This window comes from Mirounga leonina, unplaced genomic scaffold (assembly GCF_011800145.1).
Source record: "Mirounga leonina isolate KUSES-001 unplaced genomic scaffold, KU_Mleo_1.0 Mir_418, whole genome shotgun sequence".
Lineage (NCBI taxonomy): Eukaryota > Metazoa > Chordata > Mammalia > Carnivora > Phocidae > Mirounga > Mirounga leonina.
In genome coordinates this window covers 16,702,021-16,721,020 of record NW_023270739.1, presented here as the reverse complement: position 1 = coordinate 16,721,020, position 19,000 = coordinate 16,702,021, and the positions used below count along the sequence as shown (strand labels likewise).

General features: G+C 40.2%; 1 pseudogene; it reads right to left on the bottom strand.

The window, feature by feature from the left end:
* Nucleotides 1-362: 362 nt before the first annotated feature.
* Nucleotides 363-571, bottom strand: LOC117998524 (annotated as a pseudogene).
* Between the last annotated feature and the right edge of the window lie 18,429 nt (nt 572-19,000).

Genomic DNA, 19,000 nt, shown 5'->3' with positions numbered 1-19,000 from the left:
TTAGCAGAGCATACGATAGAGGCATTTTGATCACAGCTTATGTGAACCCCTGAAGAAACCAACTGTTCCAGAAAAGGAAGTGCAACTCTTACATATTTTAAGTCTCACCAAAGAATCTCCATTCTGGGTCAGAGCAGAGGAAAGACATGATCAGATTTGTTTTTTGAAAAAAAAAAAAAAAAAAAAAAAAAAGCTAGAGGGGTGCCTGGGTCAGTTGGAAGAGCATGTGACTCTTGGTCTCAGGGTTGTGAGGTTTTTTTTTTTTTCATAATTGAAGTATTTTTATTTTATGTACAATGAGTAGGCATTAAAGTAGGTATCTTGGATATCTGCAGTTAAGGTAGGTTATCTTGGATGACCAATTCAAGGAAGTTCACTTAATCCAACTTAATGAAGCCTATATCCTTCGCGTACTGACAGAAACACTGACGCACATACTGAGGCTGTATTTCCGGATCAGACTGTGCCGGTTTGAGCAGACGCGGCAAGAACGAGAACCCTGGCCAAATTTCCTCGGATGGCTCCAGTACAGCTGCTGGTGACCCATCTTGCTCTCTCGGATGCAACGAGGCAAAAGTCAGGGTTGTGAGTTTGAGTCCCATGTTGGGTGTAGAGATTACTTAAATTAAAAAAAAAAAAGAAAAGAAAAGATAACTAGGTAACAAGGTGGGCAAAGGGCGGGGGGAGGGGGGTTAGAGAAGGTTAAGAGAGGATGGAGGGAGATGAGAACACTATTGCTATCATCCAGGCAAGAGGTGAAGTCAAACGTGAAGACAAGTAGATGGATCTGAAAGACAGAAGGTAAAACCAACTGGGCTTAGAGATGAAATGGATATAGAAAGTAGGAGAGAGGGAGATGTCAGGAAAACTCCTAGAATTTTTTTTTTTTTAAGATTTTATTTATTTATTTGCCAGAGAGAGAGAGAGAGAGAGAGAGCAGGAACACAAGCAGGGGGAATGGGAGAGGGAGAAGCAGGCTTCCCGCTGAGCAGGGATCCCGATGTGGGGCTCTATCCCAGGACCCTGAGATCATGACCTGAGCCGAAGGCAGACGCTTAACGACTGAGCCACCCAGGTGCCCCAAACTCCTGGAATTTTAAGCAGTATAACTAGATGGATGGCTATACTCTTCCTCAAGATACGGAGCACAGAGAGAACAAGATTTGAGGGAAGAAACACCCTGAGTGCAATTTTTGACTTGTGGAGTTGGTGATGCCTCAAAGATATCCAAGAGAAGAGGTAGTGTAAGCAGTGGATGTTAAGGTCTGGGACTAGACACACACATTTTCCAAGATGCTTGATGGATATTTTCAGTCTAGAAGCTCAAATACTTCAGTCTGTGAAATGTTCTCAAATTATTTCTTTGAGGCTTTCCTTGCCTTCATTTTCTCTGTTCTTTCTTATCATAACTCTTATTATTGTTCAGGTGTTACATTTGCTCTATTTTTCTTTTTTTCTTTTTGACATATTGTCTGAAAGATTTCTTCAAACTTGTCATCCAACATTTCTATTGAGTGTCAGAGAAAAAGGAATAAATGTAGTCTGGGCCTCACAAGGAGATACCTAAAAATTACCACACAAAACTGCCTAGTGGTTAACACTGCGGTAGACTGAATGTTTGCATCCCCACCAAATGTCTTATGTTGAAACCTATTTTTCAAGTCACCTTTGCAAACTCCTACAACAGAGTCCTGAAATATGGTGAGGAAAACCACTGTAGTCCCTTCCCTAGGCAGAGGGACCCTACATAACTCTCTGTGCCTCAGTTTCCTCATCTGTCAAAGGAGAGGAATAATAGTACCTATCTCAGAGACCTGTTGCATAAAGTAAATCAATCAATACATGTAAAATGTCTATACATGTAGAATAGTTTCTGTATATTTTGATCACTAAAAAAGTGTTAGTGATTCCTTTACCATTATTATCAATACTATTATATGAGAGCTGAGTGGCTGGTAGGAGATATTCCTGGTCTAGCGTTCTCTTGGGATGGTATCAGAGAGAGTGAATTGGTCTTTGAGAGTTCCTGATCTGTCTGGGATGGACGAATGTGCTACAGTGTCCTTTCTGTACCTCCCAGAGACTCATGTGGACCTCAAACACAGCTCTTGAGACTTTTTTAGGGTACACAGAGTTACCAAGCAGACTGAGGATTCCTTGAGATTCTAACCATCAGCGATTTAAACCTATCAATCCAAAAGATAATACCCTCCACCCTTTCAAGGAGCCCAAAGTAGATGGGATTTTTTAGCCATCCCTGCATCATAATACCAAGAGGACAAACTGAAGCAAAGGTGGCACGACCATGATAGGGTAAGTGACATTGTTGATGCAGCAAAGCACAATCTCACAAAAAAAGCCCTGGTCCGATTTTTATTTAAAGAATGTTAGGCCTTGCTATTCCTGGAGCTGATCCATTTGCCCAGCAACCCTTGCCCCTTGCCCCTCACCCAGGGTATGATTTATGCATGACTGAAAGCACACCAGCTAATTCTCTTTGAGCCTGAACCTCTCCCCAGCTTGCCATTTGAAGATGGTTTATGCGCACAGAGCTCATCTCTGGAATGCTGAAAGAGCTAAATATTTGCCCCCTGGGCACTGCACCAAAGGCGGCCCCAGCTTTTTAGCTTTGATGGTTGCTTCAAGGTAGGATTTTGCAAATCTATCTCACTGCACGCTTAACCATGGAGACAGACCTCTTGGTTTTGGGGAGGCAAGCCAATTAGCAAATTCCTTTACCTAAACTGAATCAATTCTCCCAGACCGCCCCAACTTCCTGATTCCAAGTGTAATCCCTTCATGTTACTCCTGTTAATTAACTATAACTAGGGAGGTGTCAAAGAGTTTCAGATAAAATCTGAATTAATTTTGAAGTGAAAGATTCTCTTCATTGAGTTTGAGAAGGTCCATTCCTTTCAGCAGCAGGTGGTGTATTTTCATATGTATATAAAAGTATCCTCTGGAAACGTCAATCCTACAGATCCGGGGGCAGGACGTAAGGTAGATTTAACCAATCGGGAGATATTTTTCATGCCATCTCAAAGTAACTCACAGATGCCTAACAGCTGCAGCTGTCCCGGCCCCTTGTGATGGCATTGCTCTATGACTCAGAGGGATGTTTATGCCAGAGAATGCTGCCACAGCAACACTACCCCAGAGATGCCCCAGGAGAAAATAATTTGGAAAATAAGTGAGAGAGGAAGGTCCTTGGGCAGATTTAGTCAAACCCAGCTCCATATGTAAGTGCAAATAGCAGTATATGGGGAGGCAGAAAATGCATAGGCTTTGGAGTCAGACAAACCCAGCCATAATTCTTAGCTCTGGCACTTTATATTCAGCCAGTCAGTTATTAATGCATTCACCCACTCATTCAACTAATATTTATTGAGGATCTACTATGTGCCAGATACTGTGCTCAGTGCCGAGATAAAAAAAAGATAAGCAGGACTAGCTACATAATTTGTGAGGTCAGTGAAAAAGGAAAATGCAGGTCCCCTTGTTCAAAAAGCATTAAGAATTTCAAGATGGTGACCGCAGAGCATTAAACCAAGCATGGGGTCCTTCTGAGCATGGGGACTGTGTGACTGCATTACATGAAGCTAGTTCTTATGATAAGAACCTTAGGAAATGAGCATTTTTACTCATGGAGCTAAATCCTGGAAAGAAATCCATTAATCACACCAATTAAACGAAAATCGTGACTATAAGGACATCTGAAGGACAGGAGAATGTTGCCATGCCTGGAAGAGGGGGTGTCTCAGTCAGCTCAGGCTGCCACCACAAAATACCACAGACTGACTGGGCAGCTTTAACAACAGAGATTTATTATAGTTCTGGAGGCCGGAAGTCCATTATCAGCGTGTCAGCATGGTCAGGTTCTGGTGAAAACTCTCTTCCTGGCTTGCACATGGCCACCTTCTCTGTGTCTTCACATGGCAGAGAGAGAGAGAGCTCTGGTATCTTCCTCTTCTTAAAAAGACACAAATCCCATCATGGGGTCCCAACTCTTATGACCTCATCCAAACCTAATTATGTCCCAATTCCCCATCTCCAAATACCATCACATTGGACATTAAGGCTTCAATTTATGAATTTTAGAGGGACACAAATGTTCAGTCCACAAGCGGGTTTGATTAGTCAAGGAGACCAGGAAAGCCCTTCACCACGGAACTGATGCTTAGAATGAAATTTGAGTGATAAATAGGCACTAACCAGCAAAAATGAGAGCTGACCTGTGAAGGACTCCCATCTTTCCAGAGCCAGTGAAGAGCTTGCAAAGGAGAAAAAGGAGCAAATGTTAACACAGGAGGAAACTAGAAAAGGCATGAGTCATGGGAGTCAAGGGAAGGAAGTATTTCAGGAAGCACAGAAAGCCTATGTGGGTGACCCTGGCAAATGGTCTCATGTATCAACACAGGGATATATTCCCGAAGGTTTAGTGGGATTATTGGCACACATCATTTTTTATTCCTTCCTGGTAATTGTCTCTACCCAAAGCAGGTTCATCTTTTCCCAAACAGGTGCCCTAGTTATCAATGCATATTTCAGAGAGGTAATTGAGGCACAGAAAATCCAAGTTTAAGAGACTTCTAGGAGTGAAATAACAATCTTCTAGGGACAGACATGTGAATACACATGGTATGAAGCCACAAGGCACCACCTCCAACTCCAACCCCAACTCCCCACTCTTCATCTCATTCACTAGATTCTACGCTCCCTGTGCTTTCAGTCCCAGACTGTAGCACCTTTTTTTAATTTTATTTTATTTATTTATTTGACAAAGAGAGAGACAGCAAGAGCAGGAACACAAGCAGGGGGAGTGGGAGAGGGAGAAGCAGGCCTCCCTCCGAGCAGGGAGCCCAATGCGGTACTCGACCCCAGGACCCTGGGACCACGACCCAAGCCTAAGGCAGATGCCTAACCACTGAGCCACCCAGGCGCCCCCAGAATGTAGCACCTTTTTTCCCACTCCTTAACCCTTGCAGTGCTGTTGCTCTCCATTTCCATCCTCAGGCATGTCTCAGGACTGTCACTCATTCTTATGACCACAGTTTACTAATGCTTCCTTAGAAAGCTTCCCTTCCCCAAGCCTCTCTCTGTTTTTCCCTTTTATGCTATCACAAATGTAATATATAAATAAATAACAAATATAAAATAGAATTCTTCTTATAGCCCCTGTTCTTTGCTTGGTACTATGTATCCTACTTATGCCTCTACTTGCTAATGAAGGTGTCTTATTTCACCATCAACCCCTGGCAGGCAGGTATGTGTTCACCATGGTAGATCAATTACCTACCACACTGAAGTTATTAAATAAGTGAACATAAAAATGTGTTCATCACAAGCCAAGGGAGCCCAACGTGCTGCTCTTGCTCAAACCTGACTTAGAGAGGAAAACGTTCTTGAAAATTACTTAAGCTTCATTTATAGTCACTTCCACAAGCCCCTCTCCAATTCTGCCACACTCCCATCCCCATAGCAACCCACATATTAAAAAAGAAATTTTCTGAAGCTTGTACTCTCTTCATTTTGTTAATATGTGTGTGTGTGTGTGTGTGTAGAAGGGAGTCCTTACAATCCATTGAACAGGATGTGGGGTCAAGACCAACACTGTGCTCTGAGATCTCCTGTGACAGGATTTACTTATCAGTCAGGTTGGGTTCCTAATTGGGAGATGGGGCTGGGGTAGGGCTGGGGTAAGGGATGTAAACACTTGGTATTGATTATGGAAACATGTCTCAAGTTAGACATGTTCATGCCAAATTCCTAGCAAAGAATGGGAAAAGGAGCAGATTCCAAGTTTTCTGCCTCTTTGAGTTCACTCCAACACCATCTGAATATTAGACCTCCTTATGAACGAACGATGTTGGGCTCAGTAGCATCTGTTTTCTGCAACTTGCACTTGCTGATGCTATTCAACAAGTTCAGAAACAAAGAATAAAAAAAATAATAAAACTAAGTTCACATGGAGAAAAACCTTGGGCATCTTACTCAACAGAGTGTAGCCAGCAGTTCACAAAATGCCTGGCTTGAAGTAGATATTCCTGAAGGAAGCATTAATAAAGAGGTGGGGAAGAGAGACAGGGAAGAGGAGGCCAATAATGGTGTGTCACTGAGCAATCACACTGGGGAACTCTGAGAGACCATCTCAGAGGCATCTCAAAATTATTTGCCTTCCCCAGAGGAGAGGAAGCTAAGGTATTTATCTTCCAATTCCCAACCACTTAGCCTGCTTCCAGGGGGCCAAGAACAGGCCCTTAAGTGGAAATGACTCCTACAAACATGCACTGGAATGGTTAGTGCCCAGGGGTCATGGGGAGGGCACCAACAGGATCTGTTATGGAGAAAAAGAAAAGCAGAGTGAAGAGCAAAATGAAGAGAACACAGAAACAACTCTGTGTGTGCACATAGAGTAGTATCTATTAAAAATTTTTAAATAGTAAATAGAAACACCTCACAATCAACCCATCTATACAACTCCTCTCTCACCTGAAATAAGCACTTCTACATTTATCAATTTATAAAGATTTATAAAGACTGTTCTTTCTCATGCATGGATTTTCAATTAGAGCAATACATTATAAAGTGCTTATAAATAAAAATGGATTCATAGAAGAGAAACTTCCCTCAAGGGCTAATAAACATGATAAATACATGAAAAGATACTCTACCTTACCGGTAATCATGGAAATGTATATTAAAACAATGAGATACCATTTTGGGGGGAAGTATTTGGGGAAATATTAAAAATATTAGTAATATCCAGTGTTGACAAGATTATGAGGGAATAAACATTGCCATGCATTGCTATTAAAAATTTGAATTACTAAAAAAAAATTTGAGTTACTACAACTTTTAGGGAAAGAAATGTAGCAGTATACAATAAAATTAAAAACATTCATACCCTTTGGTTCTTTCTGGAGTCTCTCCTGAATAAATAAAAGCACCAGAATATAAGGATATTTATACAAGGATGTTTAGTGTGGCATTATTTGAGCAAAAATATTAAATCCATTAACATAAAAAAGAAAATTTGTGGTATATCCATACTAGTAAAAGTAATGCTGTATGTATTTATTTTAAGTAATATTCATGATACAGTGAGAAAACAAGTTGTACTATAATGTGTATAGCTCAATCCATTCAAGTTAAAAAAGGTAAGAGGAAAAGCCTTCCATATGTATAAATATATTTGTATGTGACAGAGAAGGGTATGGAAGGATTATTTCAACTGTTACTATTAGTTACCTTGAGATCGGGCGCCTGGGTGGCTCAGTTGGTAAGCGACTGCCTTCGGCTCAGGTCATGATCCTGGAGTCCCGGGATCGAGTCCCGCATCGAGTCCGGGATCGAGTCCCGCATCGAGTCCCGCATCGAGTCGCGCATCGGGCTCCCTGCTCAGCGGGGAGTCTGCTTCTCCCTCTGACCCTCCCCCCTCTCATGTGCTCTCTGTCTCTCTCATTCTCTCTGTCTCAAATAAATAAATAAAATCTTAAAAAAAAAAATCTTTCTAGTTACCTTGAGATCTGAGGATGATATTTGTGGTAGAGGAAATCCTACAGAGGAGAATGTTCGCTTATTCATTGTATTATTGGCTTGTGGCAAAAAAAAAAAAAGAGGTATTTCTTTTGAGATTTGAAAAGAAAATCAAATAAAGTGTGGGGAAAAAAGCCCTCATTGTTGGCAGGACTGTTGAGCAGCAGATATGTTGACAGGTAATTGGGGGCTGCAAGAATCAGTAGCATCATTGTTGAAAGGAACTGAGCCACATAACCAAATTTCCTAGAATAAATGGTACTCACTTCGGGAATATATCCTGAAGAAATAGCTACTTCTCCCCTCTTTATGACCCCTTTTATTTTTAAAAAAAATGTATAAATTTTTCTTCAACAGTGCAATAGAAAACTCACATGGCTAAAAACCAGGGAGTAATTAAGCAAACCATAATGTACTAAGTACATTGTAATAGAATCATAAAGGCCAGAACTAGATATATACTGTGCCTATGATTGAGTCCTGGGTCTATCGCTTGCTGGCTGTGTGACTTTAAGCATGTCAGTTAATTTCTTTGGGCTTTAGTTTCTTCATCTTGAAATGGGGATAACAAGAGTATCTAACCAACAGATTTGCTTTGACGATTAGATAAGATATGCATATCCTTATGGTTCCACTACTACTTTATAATTTATAAAATGAATGAGCAAATGAATAGACAAATGGAGAACTCTGAGATACCCTAAGTGAAAAAGTAGAATAGGACATGTGTGCTTTATACTAGTTATATAAAAAATGATTTACACAATGCTTAAAATAAAAAAGACAAAAAATTTTGTAAATGCTAGTAGTTGGTATTTTAAATGGAATTATTTACCTCTTTAATTTTATTGACCTTTTACTTTAAGATTAGTTCATTATGTAATAGTGAAAATACATATATAATGAAAGCTGATTTAAGAAACAAAATTTCTTAGGAACTTTTTCCTTGGACAACAAAAATAATGTTTTGTGGCATACTTGAGACAAATGTTTATTATGTCTCTCCCCACACCCCTTCACACACACACACACACACACACACACACACATCTCCAGAATATTCCCATTGTTCCAGGCTTCTCATCAAGCTGTGGCTGGCAGTTGCAGTCTTACCAAAACAGAGTTTTCTAGGACTTCTTGCCAGAAGGACCAAGGTACAGGCTGGTGAAGGCATGTGAAGCAGGTCCCCTCAGAAGGAGACTGGAGAACAAGGAATGCACAGATATATATCTGTGCAAGAAAATGATATAAGCCTGGTTATTTTTAAAAAAAGAAAAAAGAAAGAAAGAAGAAGCCTGAGTTCCTTAGCTGAGCAGAGAAGGCCCCTCAGAGTCTGGCTCAGCTTCATTGTTCGTCTCTGCCCCTGGCACTGTGCAGGCCCCACCAGGCACTTTGCACCAGCCCCACCAGCCTTTTCACCAGTCCCTGAACACAGCATGATGTGTATGCTTCCGTGCCCTTGCTCTGGCTTCTCTCTCTATCAGGAATGTCCTTCATACCCTCCAGGGTTCCTCTGGAAATGTTTCCCTGATTATTTTCTTCTTTCCCATAGAAGATGGAACTACTGTCCACTGTGCCCAGCACTGGGTACATTTCTCCACCAGACCACCTACCATCCTGTACTGTAACTATTTGGTTCTATATTGTGATGCCCCCAACAAGATTATCATGCCTACCCATTTTTTGTTCCTCTTTCACCCTGCATAGTCACTAGTAAATAACAGGCCTCCAAATCTGTTGGTTGGCAAAATCCATGGGGAATGAAAACCCAGAAAGAAAATTGGGTATTCAGTGACATCCAAGGACAACTTAATTCAACACCTCACTATTACACAACCAACTCTAACGCAGAATTAGGCATAAACCTAGGTATGTTCAGATGTCACCCAACGGGTTCTAGTTAGAAGAAGCACAAAAACAACCATGATAATAACTTCACCTAATTTATCACTGCCTCCCATGCGTTCCAGCACAGTAATAAATACCACTTGCTAGCAATTTCCTTTCTTTTCTTCTCTCTCATCATTTTATTTTATTTTATTATTTTTTAAAACTTTCTTCTTTTCTATTTTTTTTTAAAGATTTTATTTATTTTTTTGAGAGAGAGAGAATGGGAGACAGAGAGCATGAGAGGGAGGAGGGTCAGAGGGAGAAGCAGACCCCCCGCTGAGCAGGGAGCCCGATGCGGGACTCGATCCCGGGACTCCAGGATCATGACCTGAGCCGAAGGCAGTCGTTTAACCAACTGAGCCACCCAGGCGCCCCGTCTTCTCTCTCATTTTTTAAAAAGATTTATTTATTTATTTCAGAGAGAGAGAGAGAGCATGGGGGGATGAGGAGAGGGAGAGAGAGTCTCCTTAAGCCTCTATGCTGAGCGTGGAGCCTGATGTGGGGCTTGATCCCACCACCCTAAGATCATGACCTGAGCCAAAACTAAGAGTCAGACTCAACTGAATGCACCACCCAGATGCCCCATTTTTCTTCTCTCTTTTCCTTTTTTTTTTCTTTCCTATCTATTTCATTCACACAACAAATTTTGACCAGACATGTAGCACCTTGCTATGGGGATACGAGCATTAACAAGATGTAATTCCTGCAACGTTTAGATTTAGAATCTTGTGTTGTCATTTAACCATAGAATGAACTTTAGGGAAAGCAACTTCTATGACTCGGTTTCCTCATCTTTGTATTGACCTAGTTTTTCTTCTAGTAAGCAAGAATCCTTCTTTTTTTTAGGGCTTTGGGAAGAGGGAGAATTGTCTTTGGCAAGGCAGAGAGGAAAGGAAAGTTGTAGACACTCTTACATGACTTTTTAATTAATTTATTTATTTTGTCCCATCACAAGGGTGTTTGGCAACCTGCAGGCAGGAATGTGTCAGAGTCAAATGTAAGAGGAGAACCAAGTTAGCAGTGGTAAGGCATGTGAAAGAAGTAACAACAGCAGGTGTGTTGCCAGGATGGAAAGGAGAAAGGGGTGACCCAACCACCTGACTGTAACTTAAAATATCTTTTTTTTAAATTTTTTTTAAGATCTTATTTATTTATTTGACATAGAGAGAGAGAGACACAGTGAGAGAGGGAACACAAGCAGGGGGAGTGGCAGAGGGAGAAGCAGGCTTCCCGCGGAGCAGGGAGCCCGATGCGGGGCTCGATCCCAGGACGCTGGGACCATGACCTGAGCTGAAGACAGACGCTTAACGACTGAGTCACCCAGGCGCCCCTTAAAATATCTTTTTTACTCTATTGATTTGGCTGTTGGATGTTACTAGTATGGTAGAATTTGCACAGCCAGTGAATGAATTCTATCCATAGGTGTAAGATAATCTGGTATCTTTGGAGAAGATGTTATTGCCTAAATCTTTAAGTATTATGTGTGAAAGTGAATTAATTGAAGAATTGTATCAGCAACAAACATATCACTGAATTGTGCTAAAAATACATGAACAAGCTGATATTGAGTGGGGGGAGATAAAATGAAAGCCCGAGGGTATTAGTTAGCTTATATTTTCTCCAAGCTTCAGACTATGGGTTTGGAACCTGATAATCCAGAGTCAGATCTCATCTCCACCATTTACTAGCTATGTAACTTGGGCAAAAAGAGTTCCTCCATCTGAAAAATGAGGATGATAATACTACCTTCCACATAGGATTGTTGTAGTCATAAACAGTAAAGAGTAATATTATGTTAGTCCTCTTGAGATGGAGAGTTGAGAATGGTTTTCTTCTTATATTAAATGTTTTGATGAAATAGAACTTGAGCATTGTAATTAAATCCAAATGGGATGAGGATAGAAAGCAAAGGGGCTAGGAGAAATTTTCATTTGAATGAGTTGTAATTAGCTTGGGTAATAGAATCATAATATATTACAAGGAAAGAGAGCACTACGGATATTTTGCCAGGTCTTCACTGAAACTATTAGCACTTCATATATCAGAAGTTAAACCTAACCCCATGAGTAAGGCAGTTTGAGCCTATATTTATAACTGCCCTGGAAGTCTGTTGCTTAGATGAAAGGTCCTTGTTCATTTGGGATCTAAGTCGAGTTCAGACCAATGAAAGAAGGGGAAAAAGACTAGGTAGCCAGTACTAATCCATAATAAGGCTTGGGATCTATGTTTTCACTTGTTACAGGGATATTTTCCAGAGTGGATACTGAGTAATGTTGAACTTAAAGGGAAGCTAATATTATCCAACTTACCCTGATGTGGCTTGTTTTTTATCTTAAAGTGTTTTTCTCACTCCAGAAACCAATATTGCACTGTATGTTAACTAAATTTTTTTTAAAGATTTTATTTATTTATTTGAGAGAGAGAATGAGATAGAGAGAGCATGAGAGGGAGGAGGGTCAGAGGGAGAAGCAGACTCCCCACCGAGCAGGGAGCCTGACGCGGGACTCGATCCCGGGACTCCAGGATCATGACCTGGGCCGAAGGCAGTCGCTTAACCAACTAAGCCACCCAGGCGCCCTAAATTTTTTTTCTTAAAAATGTTTTTCTCTGTATTATTATTTAAAACTTATTCTCCTGTAGGAAAGTCTTTTTTTTTTTTTAAAGATTTTTTTTTTAAATTTTTATTTATCTCAGAGAGAATGGGAGACAGAGAGCATGAGAGGGAGGAGGGTCAGAGGGAGAAGCAGACTCCCTGCCGAGCAGGGAGCCTGATGCAGGACTCGATCCAGGGACTCCAGGATCATGACCTGAGCCGAAGGCAGTTGCTTAACGAACTGAGCCACCCAGGTGCCCCCCACTCCTGTAGGAAAGTCTTGAAGGCTTGAATATTCCTGAATTGCTTACCGGCAAGGGAAAATGACTTTGGGCATGTGTTCTTGGTAGTGCTGTTTTTCCTTTTCTAAATTCAACTCCCACCAGTACCGAAGGCAGTGCTCTGAGGACAAAGTTGGCTAAAACCAAGTGTAACCAGAGTCAGTGACATTTCCTTACTGTACCTGTCACCACCTGTATCAGATGCCCACTCTGTTGCATCAGTCCTATCAAATGCCCCCTAAGCAGACAATTATAAATGCCACGAGAAAACGGGGCTAACATGCGTTTGGGAACGTTACTGGTTTTTAGGAGAAAGGCAGACCAAAAGAATGGAAAAGACCCCCATCCATTAGCCTTTTGGTTGGAGTTTCACAGTTGCTTCAGATTTGGGGCACTTGAAACACTTCACTCCCATCTGCAGTAGGATAAGGCAAGGAGAGGTTCTTTGTTCAGGGTTCAAGTACTCTTGTGACCGTCCCAAAATAACTCACAGTGTAATACAGTGGGGCCTCACGTAGCAAAACCCTCAAGCCTCCAGCTCGCTATCATTGTCACCCCAATTGTTCTCTCCACCTTTCTTAGGTGAGCCAAGCACTTGAATAAAATTTTCCGTCAACACTCAGGGTTGCATAAACCCCTGCTTTTTGCTTTTCCAAGTCCACTAGGAGCCTCCCTGTCGATTAAAGAGAAAGTACGTAAGCCGGACTTATTAAGTACTTCTCTAAATAAGTTTTCCTAGTGGCTTACACTGTTCTTCACTCAGATTTCAACCAGATTAAGTCTATCTTCCCAGTTGGTTTCATTTCACCAAAGGATCTTATTTTCTTAATTGGTCAGATTTTCCAAGAATTGTGATATTTGCAACCAGCCCTTTATTTACAAGGCCCTGTGTGCCACTCTTCAGCATGTATTTATTCCATCAGCCAAGTTATTATGCTGAGTTGAGCATTAAAGAAATCTGATCGTTTCCTTGGTCTCTATTTTGGAAGATGCTAGAGTTTTATCCTTGGTGACGGCATGTAAACAATATTTCAAGTAGGTTAACAAAGAGAAGGGGCTAAGATGGGAGGGTAAAACTGTGAATGCTTTGTTTGAAATTACCTCAAGATGCAGCATAGGAAGTGAGAAGGAGTGTCTTTAAAACTGGGCAGTTTCAGGGCGCTTGGGTGGCTCAGTCGGTTAAGCCTCTGCCTTCGGCTCAGGTCATGATCCCAGGGTCCTGGGATCGAGCCCCGCATCGGGCTCCCTGCTCTGCGGGAAGCCTCTTCTCCCTCTCCCACTCCCCTGCTTGTGTTCCTTCTCTCGCTGTGTCTCTGTCAAATAAATAAATAATCTTTAAAAAAAAAAAAAAGAACAGTGTGAAACCATACCAAAAGGAAGGAAATATACCAACAACATTGAATACGGGGGGAGTGGAATTTCAGGTGATTTATTTTTTTCTTTTGTATATCATGTGGGATTTTTTCCCCTTTCTATTTCTATAACTTTTCTACATCTGCATGATTTTACACAATCTTTGGTATTTCGTGCAAGTGTTTTTTTGTACAATAAATTCCTAGAAAAGGAAGTGCATATGTAAATCAAGTTTTTAAAAAGGGCATAAACCATTTTTTAGAAATGTAAAAAAAATAATAAAATACTACATAGCTAAATCTTGCAAATTTCTTATTTTCCTTTAAAAATCATTTGTGTTGTTTTTTTTAATCCTGGTTACAAATGGGACATGGTATAAAAACTGTCACTACTTTATTGAATAATCCTCCATATTATTTATAAAACAGGATCACATTATATGTATCATATATATATATCTGATATATATATATTACTGTTCTGCTTGCTTATTTCCCCCGGTATATGTCAAACATAGGCTCCATGACAAACTGTTTAACTCTACTTCTTTCTTTTTTTTTTTTAAAGATTTTATTTATTTATTTGACAGAGAGACACACACAGCGAGAGAGAGAACACAAGCAAGGGGGAGCGGGTGAGGGAGAAGCAGGCTTCCTGCCGAGCAGGGAGCCTGATGTGGGACTTGATCCCAGGACCCTGGGATCATGACCTGAGCCAAAGGCAGACGCTTAACGACTGAGCCACCTAGGCGCCCCTCTCCTTCTTTCTTTTTGATGGCTATAAGTTCCTTTGCATGTACCCTCTTATTGTGCAGCAGATAGATATAATATATTTAATCAGACTCCCATTACTGGGCCCTTGGCTCATTTTCTTAGTAATTGCAAACAGTGCCACAGTAAATATCCTTTTACATAATCTTTACCATCTTGTGCAGAGTTTTGTAGAGTAAATTTTTGGAAATGAAAATGTAAGTTTCCAAAGCAGGCTGGGGAATGTGCTCGACAGACTTTCCAGCTTATCATGACCACAGGATGATGATTTGTATATCCTATAACCAGCTCCTGCACACTGCATTGTCTGAAAAGACACTAAGTTTTGTTGGAAAAATGGAGAGTGTTCAGTTTCTTCACCAGTAGATGGCACCTAGTCTTCCTTTATATTGACTAAAATGCCCCCTAACTTCCACACATTCCCGATGTGTCACTGAGTCTGCACTAACAAAGCGATGATCACATCATGTACAAATGCTCCTGTCTCATTCCACTTAGCCCATGTTTGTATTGTTCTGGTTCCAGGACGCTGAGACTTTAAGCCCGAGGCTCTAACTTGAGCAGGAAGAGTTTATTTTGGGATGAAGAATCTTCCCCCATAGGAGGGCCTCTCAACCAGTGTCTCTAGTTCTCTGTCTTTAGAAACTGGGAAATTCTGGAGGGGAGACCTTTTTTTAAACCTGTGGAGCTGTCCCTTTCTCTCAGAAAATTTCAGAGTCCTGTGAGGGTCGCTCAGTTTACAGAGGGGAACACAGAGCTACAGGGACATTGAGAGGTCACGAAGAGGGATTTCAGTCCATTATGCTTGGGAAAAGGACTCTATAAATCTCCTTAAGTATGTAGAGTTGATGGGATAAATATATACAAAGTATGCATTTCATCAAACCTATAAATATACATGTTTAAAATGGCCAAGGAGGAAGGAAGGAACAGCAAAGTCTAATTTTTTAAAAATGTGATGACACATCATTTTGTTTTGGGTAGGCAGCAGTGTCTTTTAACATAAATGTATCAGAAAAGCTCAGTGTAAGAGTTTAATATTTTACTTTCTTTAAAAAAAGCCATTTTGATCAAAGCGACTGTAAAGTTTTTCCTACAAAAAAAAGAACATTAATATGACCTTGAGTAAACCTTGAAGAGAAATATAAGAGAGAACTGGAAATGTATGATTTCCTTTTTCTGTAAATATGGAAATGTCCCGACAGAGTTCTTGTCTCTCTTAAAGAACAATTCAAACACACGGGATTTTCTCAGAATAGATAAGAAAGATGGGCTTTTGGGTTTGGCAGGAAATGGAAGATAACAGTTTATGACACATTTGACCAATTGCGCCATGTAGCACTGTGAAAATTCCACTTTGGTCCCTCTGGGGCCGATTTTATACTCTGACGCACAGGGTTTGCTCATCATTAGCATAACCTGCGGAAGTATAGTTCTGAAAAAAATATCCAGATCTTTCTATCCTTCTCCCATTTCCCTTTCAAATCAGTTAGAAAATGTAAAGTTAGGGTCTTTTCTAACAGCTATTTCATGAACAATCGGGTGATGTGGACCAGTAAAATACAAAAATATCTTTGTTTTGTTCTAAGTTTGCTGAACATATCATTGACTCCTCCTCTGGAATATCATGATACTGATATTGGGGGGAAAATAGGTGGTGAATTTTCACACATTTTAAAAAGTTATATGATATAGAATTATTAGATTATTGCTACTTGACAAAGAAGCTGAAGTGTCAGTGAGCAACAACGAAAGAAAAAATAGGCCTTTTGAAATTATAAAGTTAGTGCGCAAGGAGGTGTTTATAATTCCAGTGGCCTTTCAGGAATACCCCCACTGTAAAAGGGAGCTCCACCTGGAGGAATCCTTCCTTTGGACCAATCAACTACACCACTCTGTCCTTAAAAGTCTGACTGTTGACACCTGTGGTTATAAATTTGGCTGTGCATTTTAATCACCTGGGAGAATGTGAATTAAAAAAAATCCTGATGCTGGAGCTCCGTCCCACCCACCCCAATTACATCTGAATGTGGACCTGAACGAGGCAGTGAAAGGCCCGGTATGGGTATTTTTTTCAAAGTTCCCCAGGAGATTCTGATGGGTATCAGGGTTGCAAACCACCTAAATCTGAAAGAAATTTTCTATTTCAAATTCCCTGAGCAACTTGCAAGCATCTACTTAGAACTTAACATTTTTTTTTCCTCCCTTCCTCAGAAGGGGGCAACTGGACCGTAAGAACCAAGACAGTTGGGGGAGAGAAGAGAATCTGACTTGTGTAAAGATACCCACAGAAATTATTTAAAGAAAGTGAAGTTGCCTTACTGAGGGTGCCTCATGGCTACTAATTATGGTTACCAAGTTCTTTTGCTCCCTTCAGAACCAGTTTCCTAAGAAAGATGAAGCCAGACAGTTGGCTTCCTCTGGTGTCTTGCCATCTCCCCTATTTAGTAAGCCCTCAAAATGTGAGCCTGTGACACTTCCAAGTGGGGGACATTTTTGGTCAAATGGTGTTCTCCTACATTAGGTAATGGGGACATGTCTTAACCATTTCTTCCCAGCTTTTCATGGCTGACTGAACACGAGAAACAGAGACCACAGCAGTTAAAGGGTGGGTGATGGAGACAGACCACACAAGTTGAAATTCTGACTCTTGTACTTCCTAAATATTATATATTTGGACAAATGACTCGGTTTCTCTGAAACTTGTTTTTTTCATCTGTGAAATGGTGATGATAATTTCAGGGACATTGGAAGAATTAAATGAAATAGTGAATGCAGAATCCTTAATAAAGGATTAAATGGAATAATCTATGCAAAATGCTCAGCATAGTGCTTGAGTTAGGTACCATATCTAAGCAGTCAAGAAATAATAGATATTACTATATTTTTCAAAAAAGATTTTATTTGAGAGAGAGAGAGAGAGAGCGCGTGCGTGAGTGCAGGAAGGTGGGGAGAGGTACAGAGGGAGACAGAGAAGCAGACTCCCTGCTGAGCAGAGAGCCTAACCCAGGGCTCCACCCCAGGACCCTGAGATCATGACCTGAGCTGAAGGCAGACACTTAACCAACTGAGCCACCCAGGTGCCCCTATATATTACCATCTTAACTGTCTTTATCGAACTCTACTTAACTGACTGGCCAATTAACCACCTCTCTTTACTTTCTCTACAAACACGTGCCGAACGATGCCCCTAGCACCCTGGAATACTCTTAACTACACAGGCTTATCTCTCCTACCACTGGAGTGATGAACTATCAAGAGTATTGTTTGTTCCCAAACTTGTGTATGCCAGTTATACTCGTAATTGGAATTTAATTAAATGTTAAGTAAACAGATGAAATATGAATGTGGAGAGTTGTTTCTATAATAACTAGGTGGAACGCATAAATTAATTCAAATTGCAAAAATCAATGTCAACGTAAGTGGTCAAACCATGAACTATAAGACTTAGAAAATGGTAATAATCTAGAAGACTTCTAGGACTAAGTTTTGGCTCTGTTTTTGAGAAACAAATGTTGGAAATCCTATGAATGTCATTTATGTGATAAATATAACAAAGATCTCCAGTCAGCATATCTAAAAAAGAAAAAGATGTAGTCTTATACCAAAAGAATGATGACTGAATGTGCACTTGTAAAGTTTACATAAAAATATTGGTACATATCATTTAAAAAAATTATCAGATTTTTTTTTATTAACCCACCATCTTATTGTGTTGAATAAAGAAGCTTTTTACTAAATTGTTATTTCCCAAAGACTTCGCACTAGGAGAAAGTGGGGAAAGGTGATTTCATTTCCTCCAGGCAGTCTCTTTCCAGTCACAATTAGCCTGAGAGAGGTAGTCAGCTTTTTTCTCTGGTTTTTGTATTATTATCAAAAACTTCAAACAGAAGAATGATAATGAACCTTCACTCTATAGGTATAATGACCCATCACCCAGTTTCAACAACTATCAACTCATAGCTAATCTTTTTGATTTATATTCTACGAAGTTCCTTGCTTTCTGTATTATTCTGGAGCAAATTCTGTATTCTCAAAGCTGATTTTTTACATAGCTAAAATACTTTATTTTATTGTTTCCATTTAGAAAATGTTATTGAAGTATAATATGCATATGGAAAAGTGCATATATCATAAGTATATAGCTCAATTTTCACAGACACAATGCATTGGTGTAACCAGCATCTAGATTGAGAAACAGAACATTACAACTTCTACCAGCATAGGTCAGCTTTGCCTGTTTTGTTCTTCATAGATAGAAGGGTATAGCATGTTCTCTCTGTGTCTTTTGCTTCTCTACCCCTTTTGTTTAGCATTAGGTTTGTGACATTCATCCATATCATTTATTCTCATTGCTAGCCAATGTGTCATGACTTATCCATTATAGTGGTGGTGAACAATTGGATTATTTCCAGTTTTCTTTATATTATGACAAATGCTGTTATTTGTCTTGTCATGTGCATAAAAAAATGCATTTCTGTTGGGTATGTAACTAGGAGTGGAATTGCAGGGTCATGTTCAGCTTTTGTAAATATTGCCCGGCATTTTTCCAAGTTGGTTGTTCTAGTTTCAGTTTT